The following is a 27,580-nucleotide window of genomic DNA, read 5'->3' as shown; positions in this document are numbered from 1 at the left end:
TATAGATCTGTGGAAATAAGTGATCTCCAGGTTTCCCTCTACATTACCCTGGAGTGGATGATTTGCTCCATGAGGTGCAAGTGCCTTGACAGTTTAACTTGCAAGCTCTGTATTATATGGGGAATTTACATTTCACAGCAAGTTTTAGAGGTTTTTTCAGACTGGCAGGCCATGCGCAAGAGGCTACAGGCTACCCTGGTGTCCTACACAGAGCAAAATGCTATTAGCCTGTCCTTTTTATGCTACAAATCAGTTTTGACTCCATTGAAGTCAATGTAAAGCAGGAGTGCCGAACCAGTGGCCCATGGAGCCCTCTGATGTGGCCCGCAACCCCCTGCTCTGAGATGGTATAGAATACTGTTATTAAAGGTAGGTTTATTACTAAAATCACAGTGTATATTTGGGCATATCTGTTTTGCAGTAGTTACTGGACTGTTTTCAAACTGATCCACAGGTACAGAGAAGTTCACCTGCAGGTTACCTGCACTGAGCCATAGACTTCTATTACCTGCGAGTTTGGTGTGCTTTCTGAAAGTGCACCACACCTACAGGATATAATAGAAGTCTATGGCAAAGTGCAGCTAACCTGCAGGAAAGCCATAGGTGACCTGTGCTGCACCCGTGATACGGGTAAAAAGTGCATCAGTGTGAATGCAGCCTTGGACCCCTCTTCACACGGTCAGTCCAACCCAATCAGACCCTCCATTCACCTCTAAGGAGTGAAAGATGTAAATTGACTTGTGTCCGTTTACAAATTCCTACCTCCAGTCCAATCTGCCATCCACACGCTCCCCTCATTGTGGCCTGTGACCATTTGCCAAGTCGCTTAAAGAGGAAGTAAACCCTGATGAGTTTACTTCCTCTTTGATTCCCTGCAAAGGTAAAGCATAATGGACTACTATGCATTGCTGTCCCTTTATCCTGAATGAACAAGTGACAGTGTCTTTCAGCTAGCCATACGCAAGAGACTGATGGGAATGCAGGGAACGACACTCTCCTCTGCGGGAGACTGATGGGAATGTGCCCTGAGCCCACCCTTTTTTAAAGGCAATTTGAGCCTCAGGCTCTAATCGCGTGATAAAAAAACCCATTGGAATCCATGCATCCAGTGCCCTGCATGTGGTTTAGAGGGGCGGCAGCCCATGTGGATTGGCTGCCACTGCAAACATGGTATAATTATCTAGTTTGGTCAATTTACCAGATTCATGTAATGGGAGTTTTTAGTAGTTGTAAAGGAGATTGTAAGCTTTAAAGTGGTTGTAAAGTCAGATTTTTTTAATGCATTAAGATTAAAAAAAATCTTCTGTGTGCAGCAGCCCCCCTAATAATTGCCTGAGCCCCATCTCAATCCAGCGATGTTGTACGAGAGTTTTGGCAGTCTCCCTCATTTGCTGAGACAGCAGCGGAGTGCCATTGGCTCCCACTGCTGTCAATCCATGTCAGTGAGCCAACTTTGGATAAAGTCAGACAATTAAAAAGTGGTATTCAAGTTCTGTTCCCATTGAGTCATATAATGGAGCTTAGTAGTCAGGTCGGTAAGAGTGATGTACACCAAAGATACCAGTCCCCATAGAAGGCCTTTGGTTTAACAAGATCATTCAAAATGTGAGTGTAAGGGGTCCCTCTAGCAAATTAGGTTTTAGAGCGTACAAAAGAGATCAGCTGATTGTACTGAAATGTTTCACTAGATGGCATGTGCAACGTATCTTTAAAATATTGCAGAGTATGGTCGATTACCATTGATGTAGTCCACCTATCGTAAAAAGCCCCTTCTTAAGCCACCATAGGAATTGCATTGGAGTCAGTCCGGAGAAAAACTTGGGGTTGTAGAACAAGCGGGCCAACGGGGTATGTGGGTATGACACGGGTTTTCGATGTTTTACTCCATCCTAAATCTCTAGTGAATGAAATAGAGTAGGATACAAAATAGGGGGGCGAAGATGGCTAGGAAGCCACGTTGGAGAACCAATGGCAAGTGAGGGCTTAAATAGAAAAGGAAAGTTGAGTTATTTTAGGCACTTGAAAGTTGGCCTGTAAATTAGGAAGGCCAAGCCCCACCACTTGGTTTTGAAGCATACAATGTCACTTTATTCATACTGGGTTTTTTATTGCCCCAAGCGAAGGACTTCTGACTGTAAACGCTGTAGATCACACCTTGGAACAGCAATTTGGTAAAGTTCTAAAATCGTAACATATCCTAGGTAGAAATGTCCTTTTTTAATGGAGTTGATTCTGCCAAACCAAGATAAGGGATAGTCTGCCCATTGTGAAGACTTAGTATAATTTAGTATAATTTTATAATGTCTGTAAAATACAATTGGGGTATATATGGATGTGTATATGTGGTGGCAGGAATCTTACGACTGCTGGGGGGGGGGGGGGGGTTGTTTTTCTTTTTTCGTTTGTTTGTTTTTTGGACCCCCCTCCACACCAGCAGTATGCTGTCTAGGTCTTTGTTGTGGTAATGTTCCTGACCAGTTGGACCTGTGATAAGTCTTCCATAAGATTCAATTGGGTACAGTTGGACAGTGCTTTATTACAGGCTCAACTGGTCAGAAACAAAATCACTACAAACACATATCTAGTCTTAGTTGGGCACCCAAGGATGGCTTAAAGCGGAGGTTCACATAAAAATTGAACCTCATATTTTCGTAAGCTTCCACTCCCCCCCCCCCCCCCCCCTTCAGTGCCACATTTGGCACCTTTTCAGAGGTGGGAGGGGGTGGAGATAGGTATTTGCACCCTCTTCCGGGCATGGAGGAGTCTACACCCCCCCCCCCCCCACGCTGTCTGCTGGGACAGACATGGGTGCCAGGAGACAGCAGGGGAACCGGGAAGTGAAGCCGCAACACTTCACTTCCTGATTCGCTCACCGAGGATGGTGGAGGCAGCAGCCGAGAGCCGAGAGATTGATCGGCTTTGACTGCTGACATCGCGGGCATCCTAAGGTCGCATCTACAAGGCCCTTAAACATCTGGAGGGATGATCTAAAAGGAAAAGCCTGGGAAGGGGAGTGAGAGCCTTGCTGTGATGTGCCAGGCTGAACTGTACCAGACTGGGCTGTGCCAAAACTAAAGAATGGACTTCTGTACTGGATGCCAGGCCTGGGATTTGATCGGGAGCATGGGTATCCATAGCTCCCAACTGTCCCTGATTTCGAACAAAGTCCCTTCTGTCCCTCTTTCCTCATTTGTCCCTCATTCGATTTATGTAGTTGTATATAAAATGCACTACTTGTCTATCAAAATGTGTTTTTACAGTGCTAAACCTTTCATCTAATTTCTAAATTGTTGCATTTGTAAATTTCAAAATTCAAAATAAAGGAATAGTAGTGGTATAAAAAAAGCACTTGTCGGTTTGTACAATTCTCTAAGGGGGCATGACAGGGGGTGTGTCTTATGCCTACATACTTTTGCTGATGGATGTCCTTCATTCCCATTTCAGAAAGTTGTGAGGTATGGATATCTCACAACAAAAATTTTGGTTTGGGAACGTTACCCAAAAGAACTTGATACAAAAAAATATTGTTCTTTAGCAAGGAACCATACATGGGACAGCAGGCCGGAATTTTTTTTCCATAACTTTTGAAATAAGACAAGAAGACAAGTGTTTGGATAATAATGGCCGCGGTTGTTTATTATTGGTTTCAAAATGTTGTACATAACTCATCCAATAAACTTAAAGCTAGCCCAGTCACTACGGCTCAGGCAGCAACACAAAATCCCCAAAAGGGGCTTGTAGTACATATCACAACAAAACTCATCCAATAAACTTAAAGCTAACCTAGTCACTACGGCTCAGGTAGCACATATTTGAACACTATAATTAAAATTCTTAATAACTTGTCCCCCTTTGCTGTTATAATTCAGTATTATTATCATTATATATTTTTTATTTTATTATTATTATTATTATTATTATTATTATTATTATTTTTTTTTTTTTTTTTTGCAAAGGTGACTTACCACATAACAACAACCGCGACAGAATAAATTAACATAACCATACAGAATTAAAATACAATTAAATACAAATTTATTTATAGGGAGGGAGGGAGGGGAGAGAACACCACAGCTTTTTTTCTGAGGCGAATGAGCCCCCTCAGAGGAACCTCCTTTTTATAACCCCAAGAAAACTGGTTTAAACCAGTTCTTCCTGGGCTTTTCACATGTCATGAAGAGAGGTCACCTGTACCCCTTCTCAAAACATGTGACTAACAGCTGTTTCCCCGCTGGCCACAGGCTCTGCGGGGGAACTTGAAACAGCTGATCCAGCCGCTCTCCCATGAGGAAAAGGGGGGGCAAGAAACTGCCCTCTCCCTTTTCCTGTCATGGGACAGCAGGCCGGAATTTTTTTTCCATAACTTTTGAAATAAGACAAGAAGACAAGTGTTTGGATAATAATGGCCGCGGTTGTTTATTATTGGTTTCAAAATGTTGTACATAACTCATCAAAACTCATCCAATAAACTTAAAGCTAGCCCAGTCACTACGGCTCAGGCAGTAACACAAAATCCCCAAAAGGGCAGGAGGACCTAAGGCCAACTGCCCACAGAACCCCAACCCGCGGCCATCTCAACACAGTAACTTAAATTTACATTGAAAATATCCAAGCCAATATCAGACAGATGGATGCCATCCTGTCTGAAAAGGCCAGGGATACCCCCCTCCAGCTCAGTGTGCCTAAAGGATAGCATTCCCAATTTTGATAGCAACTTGGATACTGCCCTATTCACTCTCTTCCTGATTTTTTCAAAAGGACGTACAGAAGGATGAGAAAGCCAACTTATCCTCTGCACAATTTCTGAAAAAAACACTACTGAATTGGGAAATGACAACTGTATCCTCTGTAAATCATCCCTAATCTGAAAAATAAGGTCTAAAGTTTTAAAGTAACCAATATCATTACCACCTAGATGAATAATTAAGATATCCGGAGAGGGAAAATGAAGAAAAAGCTGAGAAATAAAAGAATTTAGGTCTGACCATAACATTCCCCTCTTTCCACACCAAAAAATCTTAAATTTAGAAGCATCCAATCCTAAATTACAAGTATAAACTCGCTGCTGAGCTCTCAAATTCGCCCAATAAATTAAGGAGTGTCCAATCATCCACACAATGCGAGTGTTACCTGAAATAAATCATAGCATTGCGTTAGGACGAATATAAAGCAAGTACCTATCTGACTTCCATCTACCAATTCGCTTAATAGATCTAACATCAAAACCCAGTCTAGCGGCCTCTGTTGCTGCTCCAATCCGAAAAGAATGCGACGTCAAATGTTCTTGATCTAAATTTAAGGCCTGTAAACAGCTCCTAAAAAACGCATAAGAACTGATATTTAGTAAGGGGTAACCCTGATTCATGAATAAAAAACTTGGAAAACCCCAAAGGCCTAATTGAATAATATTGACGTATTAGAGCCACTGGGCAAATGCTAGTACTCATACACATATCTAAAGTTAACCAATTACCTTTTACCTACCTGATCCGTTTTGGATCTGCTAATTAAAATTTTTAATGAACTTTCAAAAATAACAACTTCAGACATGTGTATGTGAACCAGCTCAGATACCCTAAGCGCCGCAAAAAACATGACCGAAAAGGCTGCCCGAAAAAGAACCGATTCAAACTGAGAAAAACTAATTTTATCCGTCACGGAGCAAAGCTGACCCAGCACTAGAGGAGTGATGGGCTTCCTTGAATCAGGCCTAAAATTATTCCTTTTGTAACCTTTTAAAGCTTGTTTTATAGAGAAATACTGCATGCAAGACGGCATGTTATTTAGTTTCAAGAAAAAAGAAATTCCTGACAGTTTTATGTATGTACGACCAAGAATAAGTTTGTTCAAACAAAGAACCAAGAAACTTTAATAACAGTATTTCAGACACCGAACCCAACGGTTCACCTAACTTGTTGAAAAATTCTTGATACATAAACCAAGCAGACTGATATCCTGCCCAAGTAGAAGGTGCCAAAGAATTGATAATAGAGACAGAAATGGGCCTTAGATCAGGTCCCATAAATTGATTGGACAGGAGTGTCCCACTTGATCCGCCTCCGGAAATAGCTTGAAAAAACGCTCCATCTGTGAACGAGACAACGCATCCGCCAAATCATTGTCCTTACCTGGTACATGTACAGCCTTCAACCATATATTCAAACTTAAGCATTTAAATATCAGGTATCTCAAAAGGACAATGACTGGCGGAGACTTAGATGTTAAACAATTAATGGCATACATCACTCCTTTTATTATCTGTACGTATCAAAATTCTTTTATTTTGGAAGAAAGCACCCCAAATTTCAAGTGCAACGATGATAGGAAATAGTTCCAAAACGACTATATTTTTAGTGTAACCCTTCATTACCCAAGAGACATGCCAGCGTTCAGCGCACCAATGCTTCTGCCAAATTGCGGCAAAGCCATGTGACCCTGCGGCATCAGTAAAGAGAAGGAAATCAGAATCAAGAATGAAATCCTTCTGCCACAAAGCCCTGCCATTGAAATGAGAAAGAAACTGCCACCAAACTAGCAAGTCCTTTTCATATCACTGGATAAACGCACATGAGAAAAGGGAGACTTTAAACCAGAAATAGCGATGTAAAATCTCCTGGAAAATACCCTACCCACTGGCATGACCCTTGAAGCAAACGCCAGAAGGCCCAAAAGAGACTGTATCTCTTTCAAGCAGGCTTTTTTTTTTTTTTTTTCTTCCTTACCAGTTTTAACAATAAAGAGCAAATTTTTTTCAATTTTTCTTCAGGTAACCTAAACTCCATTAATTCAGTATCAATAATAATACCTAGAAATTCCAGACAAGTGGAAGGCCATATAGTCTTCTCATGAGCCAATGGGATACCAAAATGGTTGCAAACCTCAAAAAATGTCTGTAATAAGTTAGCACAAATAAAAGAATCCTGAGGGCCTAAAAATAAAAATCGTCTAGATAATGAATTAAAAATGGAGACCCGGAAACGGCAGAAACTACCCACTCTAAAAATGAAGAGAGAGAGACTCAAAATAAAAACAAGACAAGGAACAACCCATAGGTAAACATTTATCAAAATAAAAGTTACCATTAAAGAAAAAACCAAGGGAATTAAAAGATGAAGGATTAATGGGAAGTAAGAAAAAAGCTGACTTGACATCCGCCTTGGCTAAAATAGCTCCCTTCCCCAATATTCTCAATTTAACTAAAGCATCTTCAAAAGAAGCATATGAAACTGATGACATGCTCTCATCAATTTGGTCATTAAGGGAATCTCCTTTAGGAAAAGGTAAGTGATGAATTAGTCTAAAAGAATTATTTTCCTTTTTGGGCACTACACCCAAAGGGGAAATCCTGAAATTTTTAAACGGAGGGAAAGAAAAGGGGCCCGCCACCCTTCCTTCTAAGATTTCAAAATTAACCTTATCTAATACTACCTGGGGAAATTTAGATACCGATTTCAAATTTTTAACTAAAGTACAACCTTGACCCTGAAAGGAAGGCAATAAAAAAAACATCCCTAAAACCATCAATGAGAAGATTTGCTTTCAACTTGTCTGGATACACCTGAAGCCACGGAAGCATTTTTGCTATACTCACTGGTGTGTGTGTTTTTTGAAAAAAAAAATTTCCAGCTTGCAAATTTGCTGCTGACATTTTTTTTTTAAACATTTTGAAACTGAGTGCGCTCCAGCACAAAAGGCGCATTCATGCTTGTATTTACATGAAGTGGGCCATTTACACTGACTATCATTGAAGTTGAAACAAATTCCTCTTTTGTAACCGGACATGTATTGAACTGTTGGTGCTGAAACCGGCCTAGCCACTGTTGGCCTCTGTGGCAGAAAAAGATTCAGCCAAAGGCCCACATCCTTAGCTCCCCAGTGCAATCTGGGATGAACTGATAATTTCTGACGAAATGCTTCATCATAATTAAACCACGCCACTCCACCAAAATTTTTATATGCCTCAATTATAATATCTAAATGCTGAAATAAACCCGTACTTTTCTCAGGTGATTTTTCACAAAGCACACTTGCAAAAATACAAAATGCTTGCAACCAATTATTGAGGTTTTTTGCTATAGGTCTGTGTCTATCATCATCCTCTTTCTTCTCTGACTTATTAATGAAATCTTTAGCGGAAGGGAGAAGAGACAAAATATCCAAAAATTCCCCTCGCCAAATTTTTTCCTTAACAACTGGAGATAAATGTTAACCTAACGGAGAAATATCACAGGGCATGGATTCCTTTAAACAAATTTCTGGCAAGTTCTGTGACCTAGCATTGCTATAAGAAATATTACTAAAATGTTCTAAATTAATTGGTAAATCCTGGTCGCCATTAGCATTAACGCCACTAGGTGGCGACCAAACTCCCATAGCTGAAACATCAGAAGCTAAAAACATTATTAATAGCTGGCTGACAAATCGACTTTTGACTGGCTAATTCCTTAGACACCTTTGTTAATAAATCCACAACACTATTCAATAAAACATTAACAGAAGGATCAGTCATACCTGTATTACCTTGTTGTAAAGCAGGCTCACTATCAGGCCCTGCTTCACTGATATTCAGCATTGACGGTTGCCTAGGAGATGCTTGACGCTGAGGAGAGGGAGACCACTCCCTCAGAGAGGTTGCTCCGCCTCCCATACCGCCTTCGACCCTGCCCACTGTTTCAGTCAATGGAGCTCTGCCGCTCAGCTGGCCGCTCCGCCTACCTGCTCCAAGCCTTCCCCCGCCCGCCTGCCCTCTGCTATGGTCCTGAGAAGGACCAGCTCTTTTATGTACAGCAGGGCGCGTCTGGGTAGGAGAATAGCTCCGGCGGGGGTTGCGCTTTCGTTTCGCCGCCCCATTCGACCGACCTGGGGCGGCGCTTCCTTGTTGGCGCGACGTCTCCTCCTCCACACCTTCGGAATCCTCTTCACCCCGCAGCGACATCTCCGTGGCTTCCACCGCTGGCCACTCTCTTCCTCTCTCCTCCGGACCCGGATAGCTGACAGGCGGTGTAGCTCCCACCGGAGCTTCTTGACACGCTGCGCGGGGTAATTCTAAGCACTGGCGAATCCAGGCTTCTCCGCCGTCCTCTCCCGCCCGCTCTATCAGTCGCCGAAGAAGGCTCATCTGGCCACAGAAGAGGCTGTTTGTTCAGGGAATAATCCCAGAGAGAACACCACAGCTTTTCTTCTGAGGCGAATGAGCCCCCTCAGAGGAACCTCCTTTTTTATAACCCCAAGAAAACTGGTTTAAACCAGTTCTTCCCGGGCTTTTCACATGTCATGAAGAGAGGTCACCTGTACCCCTTCTCAAAACATGTGACTAACAGCTGTTTCCCCGCTGGCCACAGGCTCTGCGGGGGAACTTGAAACAGCTGATCCAGCCGCTCTCCCATGAGGAAAAGGGGGGGCAAGAAACTGCCCTCTCCCTTTTCCTGTCATTCTACATTAATAATGTGGTGTCATAACTGATCACTTGTGCAGCACCATGGCAACCACAGATCAGAGGCTAAGATAGCAGCTTCCTTAGCTGTAAAGGAGGATAGGAGGGTCCAATTCCGCTTCAAGGCTGTCAGCAGATTGGCCTCTACAAACTTGGCAGTGCCCTTAAAATGGAGAGCAGCTGAGCATGTACAGAGAAGGGTGAGATGGTGTATTACTGGATTTTAAACCGTAAAGACACTCTTATTTTTAATGTTTTACATTGCTATACCTGTAAAAGAGGCCAGTCTGAAGTCTTCTAATAGGATTTAATTATTTCATTAAAAGTTCCACTTTTAACTCTGAAAGCACTGACAGCCAGTAGACGTGTGCACTGCCGAAAAAATGTTTAATTAGTGTGTTAATTTTTTATAAAAAAAAAAAAAAAAAAAAAAACTTTTTTTTCGGGTCATTCATTATGATTGCAATTGGTAAATTAAAAAAAAAAATCGTAAAACTTGGAAAGTCGAAAAACCTAAACCTAAAAATTAGAAAACCTAAAACTTAACTATTATAGGTGTTGGCATTTCCTTTCAAATGTGAACGCAACAAATATGAATTTATCCAAAGTTACGAAGTATAAGAAATAACGAATACTGCATCTAAATAAATAGAACGGAACAAATTAAAATTAATTAAACATTATTATTGTAATTAGTTGTTACGATACATTCGTTTAGATACGGCATTCGTTATTTCGGATAATTCGTAACTTCGGATGAATTCATATTCAAAGTGTATGTATTTTTCGCAGTATAGATTGCCGAATGACGGCTACAGCGCGGACCTGCTTTGCCGGGACTATGTCTATTGACGTTGTCCCGTGCACGAGTGGCCTGCACGCCCCCCTGAGGGGCGCGCTCTGTGATCAGCGAGTCTATGAGACTCGCCTGATCACGGATCGGAGCAAGGGGTCGATCCCGACCCCCCTTACCACGTGATCAGCTGTCAGCCAATGACGGCTGATCATGTGACACAACAGAGCCGTAATTGGCTATTTTTCCTCCTCGCGCTGACAGCGCGAGGAGAAAAAAAAAGCCGATCACCAGCGGCCATGAGAGGGACTTTGGTCCCAATCACGGCCAGCTCATCAGTGCCCATCTGCCCCCTGCCAGTGCCACCTATCAGTGCCCACAATCTGCCTCAACAACAGTGCTGCACCTCAGTGCCCATCCATGCCGCCCATCCGTGCCACCTTATCTGTGCCTATCGGTGCCCACCAGTGCCGCCTTATCAGCGCAATTTAATGAAGGAGAAAAATGACCTGTTTTTTTTTTTTTTATAACTATTAAACATTGATTTTTTTTTTTTTTTTTTTTTTTTTTGCATTTTTTTGTTTATTTAGCAAAAAATAAAACTCCCAGCTGTAATTAAATACCACCAAAAGAAAGCTCTATTTGTGGAAAAAAAATGATAAAAATGTCATTTGGGTACAGTGTTGTATGCCCGCGCAAATGTCCTTCAAAGTGCATCAGCGCTGAAAGCTGAAAATTGGTCTGGGCAGGAGGGAGGTTTAAGTGCCCAGTAAGCAAGTGGTTAAAGATGTTAAAAGTAGCCGTGCACCAAGAGCTCCATGTCCTACAATGTCTGTGACAGTCACTGAAAAGGGTTCGTTCTTCAAGGCTTTGGCCTGAACTCTGGACTTATTTACAAAATGTTCTCCAGCCTTTATTTCCCCTTTTATGCCTTTTAATTCTAATCTATAGTTTTGTATGTTTTAAAAGTGTGCAGAAGATAAGTGGCTTTGTTGCCCTTGCAAGCTTGGGTTCCTTTTTGTTTCTAACCAATGCTAGAAAAAGTCAGCAGCGGTCTGGTCACTATGGTAGTCGAGCATTTTTACACATTACCCAATGAAATCATTTGATCAATTCTTGCGGAGCTCCACTGTCTGGAGGTCACCAGATCTGGAATTTGACAGTCCAGCTCATTGTATACCGTGCTGATGATTTGTAGTGCTTTAAAGTTGAATGGCAGTTAAAATGCATATAAGCATGCTCCCCAAATCATGACTGACTGTGGAAACTTCACACTGGACCTCATGTAACTTGGATTATGTGTCTCTCCACCCTTCCTCCAGACTCGGGGACTTAGATTTCCAAATGAAATGCAGCATTTACCACAGTCAGTGATGATATCGGGAGCCATGTCATCTGCTGGTATTGGTCCACCGTGTTTTATCAAGTCCAAAGTCAGTGAAGTCCTCTACCGGGACATTCTAGAGCACTTCATGCTTCCCTCTGCTGACTAGCTTTATGGAGATGCTGATTTAATTTTCCTATTTTTATTTTATTTTTCTCAAGTATTGAGTGCATATTGTACATACATATCTGTATTAAAAATCCTTTTTTTTTGGTCTTATGTAATCAAATTTCCTGAAATACTGAATATTGGGTTTTCACTAGCTGTAAGCCACAATCGTCAACATTTAAAAAGAAATGCTTGAAATGTATTCCTCTGTGTAACGCATCTATATAAACTGAGTTTAACTTTTTGAATTGAATTACTGAAATTTTCGCTTTTTGATATTCTTTATTTTATGAGATGCACCTGTATATGGATTTTAAATTCCAAGTGATTTTGTAATTCTGTTCAGCCAGTATCTCCTCCAGTCTGCACGTTTGTATGTGCTCCGCGCCACGATCCAAATATCGTACGACAACTGTCATCCTAGGAAGCATTTACGATTTTCGGGTCGTGTGTACACTACTTTCGACAGCCGATCACGACAGTTCATCCAATGATATTCGATCGGACATGCAGAAAATTTTCTCGTACGATCCCAGATCATCCGTTTTTTTTTTCTTTTTTTTTTTTTTTTCATTTAGTCAGTATAGTTGTCATTTGAAAATACAATACAAATACATTACAACACATGACATCACTTCCGATTATATATTTTTTATTTTTTTTCTGTCGTACGAGAATTTTCGGGACTTTATTTACCTATTCAATTTCTACTTGCGACTATTAAGGGAAAAAGGTCGGAAGATCTGTTGTACGATATTCAGATCGTGTACGGGCCATAAGACTTTTTCTGACATTTGTTGCTTACAAGTTTAAAATCAATATTTTTTGCTAGGAAATTACTTGAAACCACCAAATATATATATTATTAGCAGAGACCCTAGAGATTAATATGGCGGTCGTTGCAATATTTAATGTCACATTGTATTTGTGCAGCAGTCTTTCAAAAACACTTTTTGGGGGGAAAAAAAAATACACTTCAATGAATTAAAAAAATAAATAAACGGCAAATTTAGCCCAATTTTTTTATATAATGTGAAAGAAATTACGCCGAGAATCGTGATCTTTTATACTAAGCAAAAATTTGATTCTCATTTTATCCAGAATCGTGCAGCTCTAGTTTCTGATATTTTGTAAAGGACTCCTTCACCGAGCACTAATGAGGCAGCACTGATAATCTGGACACCTATGTTCAGTGCCCTGATTATCTGTGTGGATTGCCGCTTACCAGCTCTTCTCATGCGCTGTCAGCATGAGGAGAGGACTACCGATAACCGGCAAATCAATTTTTAACACTGTAGACAGCTGAACACATGGTAAAGAGCCACTGATTGGCTCTTTACCCCCATTTGTCATAAGCTGTGCCCGAAGGACGCAGCGATCACTGTTCCCCCAACGATGGGTGCCACAGAGGGCATGTGGAAAGTGCGATCACAGGAGTACATCAATAGATGACCTCCCGGAAATGTGCGACCACGCTGTAGCCATCATTTGACTGTAGCGTGGTTGAGAAGAGGTTAAGATTTCCTTGGAGTTCAACTTGAAGCTCAACTCTGGGAAACTTGAAAATGATCCCTCTCAGTGGGGTTGCACCTATGCTACATGGGTTAATTGCTTCTTTAGTCTCAGGGGGATAGATGCCTACCTGATCCTCCACTCCCACATGCTCCAGTCGTAGACTGTCCCTTGGAGTCCTCGCGTTCAGTGCAGGGCCATGGACTCTGTATTGGTCTAGTGATCTTGGACTATTGGAGCATAGGAGAAAATACTCTGCCAAGAGCAGTCTAGCAGCATTAAGGATTGAGTAAATCTACTTTTACTAGACCTAAACAAGCCATTACCCCTTGCAGTGTGGGCACAACCCAACTGCAATGAAAATTTTTCAAGCTTCCATGGTTGGACTTTAGTCTTAGTTTAAAATATCAGTGAAACACTGCCTGCTATACATACAACTGAAAATTGTAAGGGAGAGGCAGCCACTATGAATCTTGCCAGACGTTTATGTCTTTAATTTGTTTATAGTAAAGAAGAGATGTCCTGCAACACAAATAGGCTAATCTCTGCATACGGCACACAATATTTCTGCAGAATGGGATTAGCAAAGGGATAAAGAATTGCATCAGAAGTTCTCTCTAACCTGCAATGAAGATGTAGTGAGAAGTGTATGCATGTTTTTAAATGGACTGGATAGTACGGAGCTCTCATTTTAAAGCCTGACTTCAGATCAAACTCTTTATATTTTGGAAAGGGGAGAAGGAGTTTGGGAAAAGCCTGACAATGACTAGTCTCGCCCTTTGTGGGAAATCCCCTTGAATCAGTGGTAGGACTAATAAAAAAAAATAAAAAATAAAAGTTTCCTATTATTCGTGTGAGCGGGAAGAATTGTGCCCCATAATTTGTCATTGTGAAGAATGCCTCCTTTTTGGTGATGTTGGGGAAGAATGGTGCCCCCATGTTGGTGGGGGCAGAATGGTGCCCCCCTTGTTGGTGGGGGACAGAATGGTGCTGGACTGCATGCACTGCTGTACAAAACGCAGAGCAACCGGTGCTTCTGTGGCCATTCATTCTGGTGTCGCCAAATGCATTATTTGCAACCTGTATTTGGGGTGTCATTAACAGCACTTGCCTCCACTGCAGAAAACAAGTGCAGTGCATTTCGGCTGTTGTGCAGGAAACTAGCATGGAACACGGGTTTCCCGCATCAAGTTCTGCACTGCATGTTCAGAACTGCATCCAAAAACAAGAATATAAATATGAATGGCCCGTTTAAAAGTTAAAATGAAACCAGATTTTCCTGCAATATTCACTTTCAATCCTAGAGATTTCCCCCACAGTATCAGATGTCCTCAATTTGGTGGTGGGATCCCCAGCTGTTCAGCCTCCTATGAACTCTCCCACTACTGAAACATGCTGATTTTATTCCAGTAGAAGTTCTGAACTATACATCTATATATATATATTTTTTTTTTTTTTTTTTATTATAATCCGATCATGCCACTGCTGTCTGTATACAGGCATGTACTGGCCATTGGGACTACCGGGAGTTTCCCGGTGGGCCGATGGCTCAGTGGGCCACTCTGATGTAAGGGGGTGCTGATGGGACACTCTGATGTAAGGGGGTGCTGATGGGACACTCTGATGTAAGGGGCTGGTGATGGGACACTCTGATGTAAGGGGGTGCTGATGGGACACTCTGATGTAAGGGGGTGCTGATGGGACACTCTGATGTAAGGGGGTGCTGATGGGACACTCTGATGTAAGTGGGCCTGTCTGGATGAAGTCCAGGGCCGAATTTCTGTCCCAGTCCAGCCCTGTCTGTATAGTTCATTCTACAGGCAATCAATGGTGGGCCCAGCAGTTGCCTGGTCTACTATGGCTACAGTTGTATCCTTGGATTGGTTTCTAAAGTCTAAATCCAACTTGGAGGACTAGGTGGACACCTAGGTTTATTCGCTGCTCTAGATGACCAAAAGCTTACAGTATATAAAAATAAGACCGCTGCTTCCTCTAGGGAAAACCAGGCAGAGAACCAAGGAAGATTGCAACTTAAAAGGGGAATATAAACTTCTCTGGGGGAACAGGAATAGAGCCTTAATTAGTGAACCTTAACAGGGAAGGGGGTTGATTTGTGTTTTTCCAGGGGATTAGAGTCCCATGACTGATACTACTTACTACTGCTGCTTGGCAGACAGAGGTGAATTAACTTTCCAATTCATTAAATCAATTAAAATATCCATAGTGATGGTAAAGACTAATTTTGATGGTTTAATGACCCTAATCCCTGTTCTTGCAAGAGAATAAAAAGCCAGGATGTTTTCTAGATTTTGAGATGCTATGAATACAAACACATGTAGCATTACTGTTGCATGAGAGGTGATAGGTGCCTTTTTAGTCTGCCTTTATTTACATGCCACCCTAGAATTATACCAGTGTTGCCAACCCCCCAAAGTGAAATTTACTGGCAGAGCGCCAAAATTTACAGATTGCACCAATTTTTTACTGGCAAAAACCATGAAAGTTACTGGTAGAGCTGCATTTTATACTGGCACTGCAAAATAAGTACTAAACAGTGCAAATATCAATATTTAAACTATAAACATGTTGCTAGTGCTATTCGCAATGTGTTTAAGTTAAACCAAAGTCAAACATATTTCTCCATTGACATGGTACAGGCGGGGGTCAGCGGCTGTGCGACATGGTACAGGCGGGGGTCAGCGGCTGTGCGACATGGTACAGGCGGGGGTCAGCGGCTGTGCGACATGGTACAGGCGGGGGTCAGAGGCTGCACGTGTAGTGTTCTCCTATTTAATGGATCAGCTCTGCTCTAGCTGTCCTCCCTCCTTTGGCTCAGACTGATCAGCACAATACAGATCCAGTTTCTGATTGACCTGGAGTGGAATGGATGGTCAGTCAGCGGCGCTCTGTTCAGCACTTCCTCCGTTCCTCCGAGACAGACCGACCAACGGAGTGCCTGACGTTCAAAAATGGTGCCAGGCAGCACCATCATGTCACTGCGCATGCACCCACCTGGCTGAGCATGTAAGAGTTTTCCCAAGCTCAAAGGCTTCGGCGCGGCGCATCCGCAGTTGCACTGTCGTGTCTTCTCTCAAGGCCTCTGGTGAGCTTTCTGGTCAGTTTGTGTCTACACATTTTCTGTGGCCATTAAAGGGGCCTCAGGTCTCCCTGTTTGGGTTTATATTTTAGAGTTATTCAACAGGTGGAGTTGGAACATGGAAAGGTGGGAACACCCAAAACTCTCTCTATGGCAGTGTTTCTCAAATCCAGTCCTCAGGCCCCCCCAACAGGTCATGTTTTCAGGTTTTCCATTATTTTTCACAGGTGATTTGATCCGTTTCACTGCCTTAGTAATTACCACAGCCGTTTCATCTGAGGGAAATCCTGAAAACATGACCTGTTGGGGGGAGCCTGAGGACTGGATTTGAGAAACACTGCTCTATGGTGAGAATTGAGAATTTTGACAGTGAGACTCCACATCTGGAATATCCAACACACTTAAGTCAGGGGCTAGCCATCAGTGTTCACCTATAATTTAAGATTACATTTCATTGGATGAACTTGACCTATTAAAGAAACTAGATGGTTGGCCTAGTAAAGAACTTCCAACCACTGTTGAATTTCTATGCCAATCCTAAACATAACCTGTTATGAAAGAATGGGGCCTACCATTGTTGGCTTATCAATCTTGTTCTCTTGGTGGTTTGTACTTAATGATCTGAAGCAAATATTCAGGTCAGGAGTTCCAACCTTGGAGTACATGTTTGATTTGAGTTATTTCCACTTGATCACATTTTGAATGGACTGATTTACTAAAGCAGTGGTCCTCAAGTAGGCCATGTTTTGGGTAGTTCTCTAAGGATCCATGCACACTGGGCTTAAAAAAAAAAATGCCAGTTCCCTTGGCAGAAAAAAATGCTCATTTAGAATATAGAACACGGATGCAAAGAACGACTTGGTGAGCACGTTGTTGAATCCTGGGACAGGTGAGTGTCAATTAAAACTCAGCTACAGTTTTTGTAAATAAAACTTTTAAAGGGGTTGTTAACCATTGTGGTTTTTCACCTTAATGCATTCTATGTATCAAGTTGAAAAACCTCCTACGCTGCAGCTGCCCCCCCCCCCCTTTTTACTTGCCTGAACCCGGTCTTTCCAGCAGCGGAGACGAGCCAGTGTCTCTGGTCCTAATTGGATAGATTGATGGCAGCGCAGCCATTGGCTCTCACTGCTGTCATCAAATCCAATGACACGGGATCTGGGGGGTGGAGCAGAGTCCCTCTGTGTCAATAGATGCAGCAGCGGGGCACAGGAGAGCACCCGCACGAGTGCCCCGAGGTAGAGGGGCTCTCCAACAGGGCACTCCAGGATAGGAGGAGCAAGGAGTGCCGCTGAGGGAACCCAGAAGAGTAGGATCGGGCCACGTTGTAACACCAACTGCACAGAGGAGGCAAGTATAACATTTTTGTTTTTTAAACCAAACCTTTAGTTACCCTTTAGGTAAATCATGTCCATTGTCCTGTGCAAGACATGCTTCACCCTGCAACAGGGTAAGACATGTTTACACTGAGTGCTGTTATGTCACCCCCCCCCCCCCACCATAAATTGGGCTTCTTGGGAGGCCAGGCAGCTAAAAACAGAAGAGGGAGAGGCCGTGAGAACAAGTGCCCAGAGCATTTTATAGAATTATAGCTGCTAAATATGACCTAATGAATTTTTATTAATGGTTGAGAGGTTTACATCTAGCTATTACAGGATGGCGTCCTCTGGAATTACACCTCTTGCACATGGTTAATGTTGACCAGACCTATTGCCGTTCTATGTGATGGTTTATAGCTTGATTGTGATGCTTCATTCTTTCCTTGTAATATGGGCTTTTGTCCTTATTTTTTCAGTTGGAACTGATGGGGAAACGTTTACTTACTATGTCTCTAGCAGAGAGAAATAATTTGACACATGCATGCTACAGTTGCAGATCCAGGCATGTTGGCATTCAAACAGACCTTTTTCAGATTTGAACTCCTGTCCTCTGTTCAGTCTGAAAAATCCCATTCTGATTTAAGCCAGAACCATTTAACGTCTTCTTCACGATGACAGTTTTCAGGAGCACACTCTGCACATAATTTCCTTATCGCCGCTAAAAACTTCTCTTCTGGGTTGACGGCTAAAGAACATGGTCACAGGCCCCAGCTGTAGACACATACCCCCATAGTGTGTAGCTTGAGAGAAACCAGAGCACCTCCATTTACTTTTAGGAAGTCTGCTTTTTGATCCTAATCTGCCCACCGCCCCATCCTTATTAGAGAATCAGTCAATGGTCAGGAATTCATGCTTCCTAGCACTGGAGGGATATGTGCTGGTGCCTGCGCTGTGAAGAGGAGGCCAAGGAGCTGTGATGGTGGGCTCAAGTGCTGGGAAGGAAAGATGGCATTAAGTGGCTTCTAACAGAATAGAACCTTCCTTTTTCACCCACAGTAACCAATCCAATGGGCAAATTTCAGAATGACGAAAGAGTTCTGTAGGATTGAAGTGTTCATCTATCTAAATTTTTACGAAGTTCCTAACCAGAATAGGGCTGTCACTTATTTGATCAGGTCCCCCCATGAAAAGCTCCCTTCTTTACCTTTGCGACTCTTAGGCGAGAGGGGTGTCATGATCCTTTCAGCGAGATCCTGGAAATGATGGGGATCCCAGATCTTGCAAGAAGAAGCTCCTGAGCTATGATAAAGGGTCTTCCCATGAGGATTGGAATGTGCATCATTCCCAGGATCTCATTAGAAGCACCATGGTGGTGCACACCAGTGGCGGTACACCCATAAGGGGAGCAGGCGCACTGGCCACCCCCCCCCCCACACCAAAGCTACTCATCAAAAAATAAAAAATAAATGGGTGGGAATTATTGCCCTTTTTAAGTGTATGCAGGGCCCTGGACATACAGCTGCTATGGGAAGCATGACATGTTTGCAATCACATGATTGCAAACAAGAAGCTCTATTGGCTTCCTTTAGAAAGTCCTTGGGCACTGAGCTCTTCACCCTGAACACTCTCTAGCATTGTTCCATCCTGTGGTGTGTGATTGGCGGGTCCTGTGCCTTCACTTCTGGTTTCTCTGACTCATCCCCGCAGGTCCGAAGGTGGGGGCTCTGATGGGGACATCTGCTGTAAAGGGCTACTCTGATGGGTACATCTAAGGTAAAGGACTATGATGGGGACATCTGATGTAAAGGAGGGCACCTGCTGTAAAGGGGGACTCTGGTTGGGACACCTGATGTAAAAAGGGGCTCTGATGAGGACACCTTTTATGTTAAGTGGTTTTATTTTACTTGCAATGTGCATGCGATTGACCTACTGGTGATGGGCACAGTGATCCTGCATATGATGGGCATAGTTTTATCTAGCAGTAATAATGCATAATCACCTTATAAATGACTATTTACAGTCCTACATTACCAACAGTTACATTTTTCAGTTTGTTTTTTGTTTTTCAGACTAGGTGTATGGGTTTTTATTTTTTATTTTAGAGGAGGGGTACCTGTGTAAGTTCACCTTTTTAGAGTTTTCTGTAAAGGTGAACTTGCACTTTAACTTCAGCTCTCCACCCCTGGCTTCTCGGAGCTAAGAGATCCTGTGTAAATTCTGCACTTTCAATGGTTCTAGGGTAATCGTAGCTGTAGATAAACAGGTACAAGTTTTGTAGGAGGATTTGTTTCATCTCTGTATATTACCTGAGGCACTTCACTTGTTATATGGGAGGTTTTACAACCACTTTTAAGTTTTTTTTTTTTTTTTTGATATCCATAGATGGAATAATTAATAATGGATGGAATAATTTGCAGTGTCATCTATTGTATTCTGTCAGCCAGCCCTGTGGATGTCGGAATACCCAAACCGTGCTTGCATCTGATTAGATATGATCTGTTCAGCCAAGATTTTTTGCTGGCCAAATTAAAAATCCACATTTGTCAAGCTGAACGCACCTCATGTGGCCAGCCTAAAGAGCCCATAAATTAAATAACCTGGGCCAAAGCTACATATAACCCATGACGGACATGTGCACTTTAAATATGTCTGTCTCAGTCCTTCTGCCATTTACGGAATTGGAAGCGATCACATATAAAGAATGTTAATCTTTTTGAGATTGGATATTCAGGGTTACTTAGTAAGCTGAGGCAGAGCACGGTAATATTTAAAGTATAACTAAAACAAAACTTTTTTTTTTCTTCAGATTTAGCTAGAGCAGCAAGGTTAGAACCACTGTTGGGCTTTATTGTGACCTGTGTCCTCGTTTGCGAGATTTGCTCTCTGTAATTGTCCTGATTGCCAACTGTAATGGGTAAATACAAATTTTGAGTTGTCACCAAAAGAGGAATAGAGTGTAAATCTGTCTTTGGGTCCATGCACAATATAGGGAGATTGTAAATGGCGCCAGTATTTCTTTTTCATAAATCATGGAACACAGAGTTAGGCTAATATTCATTACCTGCTGGGTTATACTTTCACCTGGAGATAATGGACATTGGTAGACCAAAGGTCTTTAGACAGGAAGTGATCCCTATATAATCCTCCCATACAGGAAGTACTTCAGTTTTTTTTTTTTTTTTTTTTTTTACCAGTGTCTGCAAGGTAGATGGCATGGTTGTTTGAGCTCTCTGAGCTCCAGGTCTCTAGTCCCATAAACGGTTCTTAAATGAATCAAGGGATTGACCGATCGGATCCATTTGAGACGGGCTTTATATGCTTAGATAAATGTTACCCGAGCCTCGCAAAGAAGACTCAAGATCCTGTGAGGTTTTGTCTGTAATGCGGCCTCTGGGCGTTGGACCCTGCGAAGTGGAATCCTGGACACCACAGCGCTAAGGAATTCCTGCAGGGTGCTGTACAGGTCTAAGGAAGTAAACCTAAACATTACCCTAAACATGAAAAGGGTACCCAGTCCTTGAAGGTCCTCAAGTGACAGGAACCCACCATGAAGGGTCAAGATTGGTCTATTGGTTTCTAAGCTGCCCTGCGCCTGGACGGGTAAGTAAAAGCCCCTTTTTTATTATTATTGTGGGATGTCAGAGTGATTTTTACAATCAAGCTAGCTAAAGGCTGGACACCTGTGTGCGGTGACCCAGTTGATGTCTGTCTCTCAATCTCAAAGGCTTTTGATCCTGACGCTTACTGAAATGGTTCGTTCTGCCTTTATGTTCCCTCTTGCAGAGGTTACAGAGCCTCCCTGGTCCTCTTTGGGATCCTTGAGGCCACACAGGCTTTCCCTTTACACCCTATTTTCGAATGGGCGGTGTATGCTGATTGGGAACATCCTGACAGGATTTTTGTTCCCTTAAGAGGTTTTCCCTTTTATATCACATGGATGAAAAGTTGAAGTGGAGCATGCCAGCTGTAAATGCAGCAGTGTCTTCCTTTTTAAACAAGTACTTGAATTGTCCGATAACGCACAGGGCTTGAAAGACCCTGTTTACAAGAAATTTGAGTTATTAAAGGCTCCCTTTTTTCTTTGGCCGGTTCAGCTATTCAGCCAGCTGTTGCAGCATTGGTATCTGCCAGTCTGTAAAGGATCAGTTTAGACTGCCTTACAGGTCTAACCAGGAGGATGATCTGCCTGAAAATAAGGCAGATATTCCTTGAGCACTGCGTTTTGCTGTTGACTCCTTTTTAAAGGATTAGATACAGCAGGTTCTCTGTTCTGTACATATGCACAGACTTTTGTGGCTTAATCACTGGTCAGCCGGGCTTCCTTGTAAAAACTTTTGGCAGGTTTCCCCTTTCATGGGGAATGTTTATTTGGGGATCGCTTGGACAAATATATCCAAAATATTTACGGAGGGAAGAGTTCTCGACTTCCCATGAAGAAAAGCACCAGGCTTCCCTCATTTAAAACCTAAGGGACTGCTTCCTCAAACGTCTCAGCGCCAAGGCAGTTCTGCTGCCAACAGGGCGCTAGAGCCAGGGTCAAGCCGCAAGGCCAGGACCAGAAAAAGCCTTGGGCCCCAAAATTATTCTAAACCCAGGCACCAAGCTCTACTTATCAGGGGATGCCCCCACTCCATCGGGTGGGGGGAAGGCTGTGGCACTTTTTGGTGAATATTTGGAGAACAATAGTTCAGGATGCGTGGGGGTTACCTCAGCTATATCCTGCAGTTACAAGCTGGAGTTGCAGGGGGTAATTACACGTACCTCTTTCAGCCTCATCAGAGGTTCCTACGATTTGCAGTAGAGGAACATCATTTTAAGTTTGTGGCTTTACCCTTCGGGCTTGCTACAGCTCCCCGGGTGTTCACAAAGGTCCTAGCACCAGTACTGGGTCTTTTAAGAGCCCAAGGGATCCGGGCATTAGGGTATTTGGACAACCTCTTGCTCAGATCACTCACTACAGGCTCTAGAACAGAGCATAACAGTGCAGTATTTGGAAAGCTTAGACTGGATCATAAATACCGAAAAGTCAACCTTGAGACCAGCTCACAGTCTAAAGTATTAAGTTCTGATCCTAGATACGTCCAAGCAAGAGTAATCTTGCCACCCGCAAGGATCTGTGCCCTGAAGAATCCGGTGCATCACATAAGGGGCATCAGACAACCCTCCATTCGGCTTTGTATGAGTCTTCTAGGGAGGATGGTATCCTCCTTCTTCTTTTTTTTTTTTTTTTTTTTTTTTTTTAGCGGTGCCCTATACCCAGTTCCATTCCAGGCCTCTACAACAAGACATCCTGGCTTGGAACAGGAGAAGACAAGCCCTGGATTATCCACTGTTCTTATCTCCTCGGGCACGCTTAAGCCTAAACTGGTGGTTGCAGGATCAGAACCTGCGAAAAGGAAGTTCCATCCTTCCTGATAACTTGGAGTACAGATGACAATCTCTGAGGCTGGGTACCAACCCTAGAGGGGCTCACAGCGCAAGGGAAATGGTCAAGGACAGAACAGATCCTGGAATTACGGGTAGTACGTCTGGACCTACGGTCATGGATGGTGGAGCTTCAGGACTGCCCTATCAGGGTTCAGTCTGACAATACCACTACAGTGGTCTATATAAACCACCAAGGCAGTACCAGGAGTCATTCAGCTCTGAAGGAGGTGAACCGCATACTAGCCTGGGCAGAGGGACATGTGCTGATTTCTATCGGCAGTCCATATCCTGAAAGTAGAGAACTGGAAGGCAGATTCTCAGACACCAGCAAATCCTGCCCAGGGGAAAGGTCCCTACACCCAGGAGTGTTTGTGGAAATTTGCCAATGTTGGGGATGGACAGAGATCGACAACAAGCTACAGCAGTTTGTGTCCCGAAAAAGAGATCCTCTGGTGTTCTTTAGGTGATGAGTTGGGTTTGCGCCAGGCATAGCATTTTCTTTGGCCAAAAAGTAAAATTTTAGCCTCATCAGACCAGAGCACCTTCCGCCATACATTTTGGGCGTATCCCACATGCCCTTTCGCAAACTCTAAACGTGACGATTTGTTTTTTGCTGAAAGTAATGGCTTTCTTCTGGCCACACTGCCATAAAGCCCAACTCTATGGAGCGTTCAGATACTCCAGTCTCTGCTGTGGAACTCTGCAGCTCCTCCAGGGTTACCTTGGGTCTCTGTGCTGCCTCTCTGATTAATGCCCTCCTTACCAGGTATGAGTTTTGGTGTGCGGCCATCTCTTGGCAGGTTTGCTGTTATGCCATGTTCTTTCCATTTGGTTATGATAGATTTGATGGTGCTCCTAGGGATCATCAAAGATTTGGATATGTTTTTATAACCTAACCCTGACTTGCACTTCTCAACAACCTTGTCCCTTACTTGTTTGGAGAGTTCCTTGGTCTTCATGGCAGTGTTTTGTTAGTGGTGCCTCTTGCTTAGGTGTTGCAGCCTCTGGGGCCTTTCAAAAAGGTGTGTGTGTGTATGTAATGACAGATGAGTGGATACTTAAGCCGCGTACACACGGGCGGATTGTATGGCCTACTTGGTCCGTCATACAATCCGACGGACAGTCCGTCATACTTTCGAATGAACGGACTTGACCACACACGGATGCACAAACAGTCCGTCGAAAGCTTGCGCGATGACGTGTGCAGCACGTACGACGGGACTAGAAATAGGAAGTCCAATACACAGCAATGCAACCTTCCGCCGTGTAAATCCTTTCTGAGCATGCGCCATTCTTTAGTCCGTCGAACTAGCCTACTCACGAGCGGATTGTCCGCTGAAACCAAAGTATGACGGACAGTATTACGGAAATACTTAGTACGCCAGACTGCACGCTGAAAAAGTCCGCTGAAGCCCACACACGAGCGGACTGTCCGCTGAAATGTGTTTCGACGGACTAAGTTGGCCATACAGTCCGCCCGTGTGTACGCGGCTTTAGATTGCACACAGGTGGACATCATTTCATTAATCACGTGACTTCTGAAGGTAATTGGTTACACCAGGGATTTTTATAGGCTTCATAACAAAGGGTGTGAATACATACACACATTTCAATTATCAGTTTTTTATTTCTGAAAAATGGTTTTATGTATATATTAAGTTTACTTCACCAAATTAGTGTTCTGATCCATCACATAGAATTCAGATTGAAGAATATTGACCTAAAGGCTGTTATGTAACAAAGATAAAAAGCACTGTATATCCTGCCCCTTCCTGTTGAGTCTACTGGACAGAAAGTAAAGAGAAATCTAATGTTTTGGGGAAAAGTTCTAACCTTCCCTTGCTCCTATCCAAAATTTGGGAAAAGGTGTGTTTTATTTTTTTTATTTTTTTATTTTTATTTTAACAGCTAATCGGAGATCACCTGTTACAGCAGTAAGCTAAAATCTGATTGCTGAGTTTCTGAATTTTGCCTATAAATGTTGGAGGGAATTTATCAACCCTGGAGCTGCTGTGTATGACAACCAATTGGCTTTGATCTTTCATTTCAAGGCTTGACTGAACAAGCTGAAGATGAAGAAACTGATTGGTTGCCATGTACCGTTGCTCCAATTTTGAAAAATGTTCCCCCTTGCACTGCCTTGTTGGCTGTTAGCCCAAGTTTACCTTATTGCGGTTGCAAGAAGGCTGTTTCCATGTGGCTGTGGCCTTGGTCAGGGATCGTTTCTCTGCGTCTCCCGCAGATACAGCAGCCCATTCAAATGAATGTGCTTCTGTGGCCACACAAACGCAGTCGCAGAGGAATCTCGTTGGCGTGAACCTGGCTTTAGGGCTATTTCAGACAGGCAGCAGCAGAGTGGTAAAAATAGGCAGCTGCGGTCTTACTGTTGTCCCCACTGACTGCTCGTGCCCCCCCCCCCCCCCCCCAAAAAAAAACTTTTAAAATACAAATAGCTAGGTCTGTACAATTGCTGTGGCATTTATAGCTCTGGGTGCAGAGTTTGACAGGTTGACACCTGTCAAACTCGCCCATTGAGTTGTGGCGTGATCCCGCCATGTAAAATTTGGCAATTTTAAAAGTCAAAGTATTAAAAAATAAAATAACATAAATAAAAAGCGTTGGAGTAAGCAGTACTGCCTTCTGAACAATTGCCGCACGTCTGAAAGAGCCTGGGTACTAGACATGCTGGTAGGTTCATTCATTGGCTTATAACTAAATTGGCCCCAGTGTGTGTGCATGTGATAGTGGCCTTAGATTGTAAGCTGTTTGAGGGTGAGGGCAAGGACACATGTGACTGTACAATTTGTAAAGCCGTGTGTGTATATGTATATATGTGTATGTGTGTGTGTGTGTGTGTGTGTGTGTGTGTGTGTGTGTATATATATATATATATATATATATATATATATATATATATATATATATCTATCTATCTATCTATCTATCTATCTATCTATCTATCTATCTATCTATCTATCTATCTATCTATCTATCTATCTCAGAAACATGCTTGTAATCCAAAGCACAAATGGAAGCCTCCACAAGGGATTTAGAAGCAACATCCAGCAGGAGCTACACAGTAGGGAAGCAAGGCGCCTCTAAGTGTAGCAATATGTTGCTAAAATTTTCTACCTTCATTAAAGCGGAGTTCCACCCAAAAATTTAACTTCTGCTTTTTGGAATCCTCCCCCTCTCTGGTGTCACATTTGGCATTTTCAGGGGGGAGGAGGAAGCAGATACCTGTGTAATACAGGTATTTGCTCCCACTTCCGGGCATAGAACACTGTGGTGACCTACACGGCATGCGGTGCCTAGACCGTACACACACACCCCCCCCCCCCCACCCCCACTGTCTTCTCGGAGATGCACAGGTTCCAGAAGACAGCAGGGACCAGTCAGGACATGCAGAGCGACTCGTGCATGCGCAGTAGGGAATCGGGAAGTGAAGCCGCAATTAAAACCGAAGATGGCGGTGCCTCCACCCGAGAGCCGAGGGATAGATTGGCTTCGAGTGCCAACGTCGTGGGCGCCCAGGACAGGTAAGTGTCCATATATTTAAAAGTGAGCAACTGCAGTATTTGTAGCTGCTGACTTTTTAATTATTATTTTTTTTTTGGCGCAACTCCGCTTTAAATGTAATCATATTGCTACACTCAGAGGCGCCTCTCTTCTCTTTTATACTAAGTTGTGACATGACGCTACTTGTATAACAAGACATCGCTTGTATACCAAATCTAGATTTATTAAACAATTTTGCTTGTCTTGCAAAATGCTCTCAAGCCAAGGTTTTATTGTGTGTATAAAAATATAATATATATTTATATTTTCAGAAATGAAAGTAGAGGTGTTGTCCTTGGCAATCAGAAAGTGAGGAGGTAGCATTGTTATAGAGCCGGCCCATGTCCAGAATAGAACATCTGTAGTAGTATTATGTCATTCCAGCGAGCAGAGCGCCAGTGCGTCAGCAAATTACTCTTAAGGAATATTGTGGCTGGAACATGATACATAAGGGTGGTGTGTGTAATAGTTTCCAGATCTGTGCAGAGGAGCTGAAAATAGCCATTTTCTCTCCCAGCCCATTTCCTGCTTTGTGTAGCGCAGACACCACAAGACCGATGTATAGAACCTGCAGAGTGGTGCTTGTTACCATAACCTTATTTCTATGGTCCCTTTTGCATTGAACATTCTGATTGGTTATTATAGGTGACAGACTGGAGGAAAGTGTCTTTCTTTAAATCTATGCAACGTTTTGTCATGGAAGAAAGAAGGCGTTCTTGTTGCCCATAGCAACCAATCTGATTTATTTCAATTTCAAAACCCAGCAGCAAATAATTATCACATGTTGGTAGCCCTAGTTCTAGGTCGGTGATGGCGAACCTTGGCATCCCAGATGTTTTGAACTACATTTCCCATGATGCTCCATTACATTTTGTAGCTATTGTGAAATATATAATTAAATGAGCATTTTTGTGCCCATGGTTCAGCTTTTAAATCTTACAATACTTTA

General features: G+C 42.9%; 1 protein-coding gene across 4 annotated transcripts in view; it reads left to right on the top strand.

The window, feature by feature from the left end:
* LOC143960980 (volume-regulated anion channel subunit LRRC8E-like) overlaps positions 1 to 27,580 on the top strand; it is a 71,906-nt gene that overhangs the window by 25,438 nt on the left and 18,888 nt on the right. The gene's annotated exons all lie outside the window — the stretch shown is intronic.

The sequence above is a fragment of the Lithobates pipiens genome, unplaced genomic scaffold, assembly GCF_037356315.1.
Source record: "Lithobates pipiens isolate NorthernLeopardFrog02 unplaced genomic scaffold, aLitPip1_a1.2 Scaffold_8, whole genome shotgun sequence".
Lineage (NCBI taxonomy): Eukaryota > Metazoa > Chordata > Amphibia > Anura > Ranidae > Lithobates > Lithobates pipiens.
The sequence above is the reverse complement of the archived record's forward strand: the minus strand, read 5'-3'. Positions and strand labels throughout refer to the sequence as shown.